Here is a 4,319-nt window from a genome sequence, read left to right as displayed (position 1 = left end):
TTATTTGCTTGTGATTTCAAACTTAGACATGTTTTAATGATTAGAAACTTTGTCCTTATGCCATTAAATTTTGAACTTTCTTTCTTTAATCAAACTTGTAAATAAACTTAACCATATGGTGGTGAGTCAGCTTGGCTGAATGCACAGAAGAAGAATGGATAAGATATCTAGAGGAAGGAACATGTTATGCAAATGATGCATGAAATGCAATGTTTTTTATTGTTTTTAATTTCAAGGAACATATGAAGTCCTATTTGCAAATATATATACAAATAATGAGAACAATAATTTGATTGACCATAAAAAAAAAAATTTGTTCATAAAATTTGGAAGGTTACACTGAGTACAATTTCAGAAACCAAAGTACAAATACAAGAGAAAAGGGAAATGTCATCCTAAGGATCCCTAGCAATTGCATCAGATGATCTGGCTATGGGTTCATACTTCCTTTGGATGCGTCAAATCTCGGACTCAAAGGATGTCTTTATATGAGCCTTCTCGAGGACTAGTTAATCAACAATCTTCTTCCAAGCACCAGAAGGTTGGGGTATACTAGAGGAAGATAGACCCTTTGGCTCTCTCTGTCTCTTCACTGCTCGGTCTTCAAGAATCTCGATAAACGCATCCTTGTCTTTCGACTCAAGCTGCAACTCTTCATGCTTTCGGCTCAAAGCATGGAATCGTTCTTCCCACATATCTCTTTCTTGCGTCATCTTGGCAAGTGCGTCTTCCAACTCCTCTATATCTTGGTTAAGGAGAGTTAATGGCTCAGCCATAACCACAAACACAGGTCTTTCACAAGCGTACGACATCTTGAGCTCCAAAACTCTCTTCTTCACCCAAATAGTGTAAGTTTCAAAAGCTACGCAGTTGTATGGACCAAGCTCGGATATTCCTTTCTTATGCACATTATGCCAAGCATGTATCGTCCTTTTCTTCAAGTGTTGAGGATCTTTACCCTCTTGATAAAATAGACCTTCTAACTGAGTGTTATTAGGTTTATCTCTCAAGGGGAACCCAAGTTGACGACGGGCCAAAGCAGGGTTGTAGTTGATTCCTCCTTGTGTACCAATTAGAGGCACATTAGAGAACTCACCACAACTATCAATAATGTCCAAACTACCCAATGCAGAATCATACCAAACAATATCATCATTAGTGACAGACATAAGTCTTTGAGACCACCGTAGACATTGCTTGTTCTCCAAAAAAGAAGGCGTCTGAGGCAAGTGCGAAATAAACCACTTGTATAGAAGAGGAACACAACATACAATAGCCCCACCACCTTTATAATTTCTCAAATGCAAATAGAAATACATGTCACCCAATAAAGTAGGAACATGATTCTTAATCAAGAAGATTCTAATGGCGTTAACATCAACAAAACCATCAATGTTAGGGAACAGGGCTAAACCATAGACGAGAAATACAAAGATGGCTTAAAAAGCATCCATGCTACCCGGCTTAAGAAAAAACACTAGCCCTACCAATGAGAAACTCAGAAGTCAGACCAAGAATTCCTCCTTTCTTTACCAAATGAGCATCAATCTCATATTTCTTCAAATGGAGAGCTTCAGCTATGATATGAGATCTGGGAATCTCCTCTAATCCACTAAAAGGTACCTTGTTAGATACGGGTATACCCAAGAGATGAGCATACTCCTCCAACATAGGCACAAGCTGGTAATCTGGAAAAGTGAAGCACCGATAAAGAGGGTCATAGAACTGAACCAAAACACTCAGAACTCCTTCAACCACATCAGCAGATAATACAGACAAGAGCTTCCCATGACGTTGCTTGAAGTCCAAGGGATCTAATACAAAGGATGACAACTTCCTTAGCTCTTTCAAATCAGAGCATCTGAAACTGTACTTCTTAGTGTTCCTTCGTCCATAATCCATGGTCTGAAAATATTCACAAATGAGACCTTAGTTTCCTTGAAATTTATTTTCTGTGATGGATTTCATGATGTGCATGTATGCATGAATGCAACAATCACACACAAGGGATCATACACAAGGAAAACACAAACAAAGGTCAAGGGATGGATCAAGTCATCATCAAGACCAATCATCAATTTTGGTGGATTGTGGTTTTCACCTATTCAACACCCAAGTTCCTTGATATTGATGAGACTTGATCTAATCAACCAAGAATAAGAGGGTTTGTTGTGAGTCACGAACATGGATTCGGGTTAAGAACCATCCCAAAGGAGTGTGCTAAGGATAAAAAGTTGTAGATCATGTTCTAAGAAGTCCCCAGAGTTTTAATCCCATCTATCAGATATTATAAATTAGGATAACTGGCTCATCAACCCATAATATTCTCAAGAGAAACTCGTCTGAGTGTAGTATCACGTAACAACTGTGATCAAGACTACACTTGAACAATCTCCACACTACGTCCTACATAGGCTAAGTTGGATTAAATGTTCTACGGTCCTCAGCTTCTCAGACCCCAAATCAGAGAAAGTAATGCTTATCCATAAATAACTTGTGTGACATCAGTAACTCCAAAGAGGTCTCCACTGAGTAGATGGGTGTAAGACCCCAATTTTGACCCTAAGATCCCTCATGTTATCTCATCATTTGCATTAGCTTTAGGATCACACCTTGGCATCCTCCTTACCCCTCATTCACTGGGTTTGCATTAGGAGAGGTCACCAAGAACATTTGATTGTATCATACTTTGTTTTTCATTATTTACTAACCAAAATACCAAAAAATATGTCTATGTATAACTTTGTTTCTTTTGTAGGTAGTGTATGCATCCACCAATGCTTCATCAAGCTTATATCTAGGATTTAAGACCTTAAATGCAAGGAGATCAATCAATAGATGGTTCAAATTGATTCTAGACATCATATATGGATCCCCATGGTTTTCACTTATCATTTTGGTCAAGAATTCATCAAGAGTTTGAAGCTTGTTAGCCTTGGAAGCCATAATTCATCTGGGTATCTTATGTGACTTCCTCAACAAGTTTCTTCAAAATTTGATCAAATATTTCAAGTGATACTTCATTATACATCATCTTATACATATATGATCCTCCATGAGTCCCGAATACCAAGAGAATGTCAAATTTGCAAGATGGTTCATGGTGGTAGACCAGAGAAAGTCAACTGGTCAAAACTGGGGTTCCCTAGACCCTATCTCCTACAATTTATGTCATATGAAAATGATTCCAAGAGAAACGTTACTCCTTATGACATTCCAAACAACTTTAATGTTGAATTCAAGAGCTATTTTTGCTTGGAAAGTAATTTTTATGGTGAAAGATTATAGGTCATTTTGTCTAAACCCTAGTTAGGAGGTCAACTTCCAAAGACCATAACTTTCTCAATTTGTATGCAATGAAATCCATTAAAGTTCCATGATCCAATTCAATATGTCCTTTTCAACTTTGATGTTTGGAAAAAGTTGAAATTCAACTTGCAAATTCATGTTCCATAAGGAAACATTATAAGTCACTTTAGGCCATTACCATTGAACAAGTGATTTTCCTCAACTTCTAAAATGCATAACTCCTTTATGCCAAATCGAAATGAGGTCAAATTTGTGACTAAATTAAAGAGGTTTGAAAGAGATACAACTTTTGTGAAGGAACGTTTCCCATTTGAATTCCATAACAAAAGTTATTCAAGGTGGAAGAAATGAACATTTGGCTTGGTACTTAGAAAATTTTCAAATATGTTTGATTTTCCAAACTTCCACCTCAAAATTAATCATAATCCAAGCTTCAAATGGAAACATGTTCAATATTAAAGTTGTTCCCATTGATCTCACCTTTCCAAAAAGTCTAAGATCATCTCATTTGGCCAATAAATGAAGGACTTGCACATGGGTTCTTTTCAAAGGACCAATTGGATGAATTTCACCTTCACATTTCAAATTCAAATGCATGGCCACATGACATGATTTCAGCATGATACACAAGCAATTTTGGACCTGAATACATCACTTAATGGTCCTATCACACGCCCATGCTGTAAGACCCCAATTTTGACCCTAAGATCCCTCATGCAATCTCATCATATGCATTAGCATTAGGATCATACCTTGGCATCCTCCTTACCCCTTTTTCATTGGGTTTGTTTTGGGAGAGATCACCAAACACCATGTGATTGTATCATACTTGTATATTTACCATTTTACTAACCAAAATACCAAAAATATGTCTTTGTATTTGCCTAACTCTTTCGTAGGTAGGGCATGGTCCCCATTGGTCTATCAAGTTCATATCTAGGGTTTAAGACCCTCATGTTTAAAAGCACAACCAAGGATTGATCCACAATGTCTCTAATCATCATATATGA

This window comes from Lathyrus oleraceus, chromosome 1, assembly GCF_024323335.1.
Source record: "Lathyrus oleraceus cultivar Zhongwan6 chromosome 1, CAAS_Psat_ZW6_1.0, whole genome shotgun sequence".
NCBI classification, from domain to species: Eukaryota; Viridiplantae; Streptophyta; class Magnoliopsida; order Fabales; family Fabaceae; genus Lathyrus; species Lathyrus oleraceus.
Note: the sequence above shows the minus strand (reverse complement) of the source record.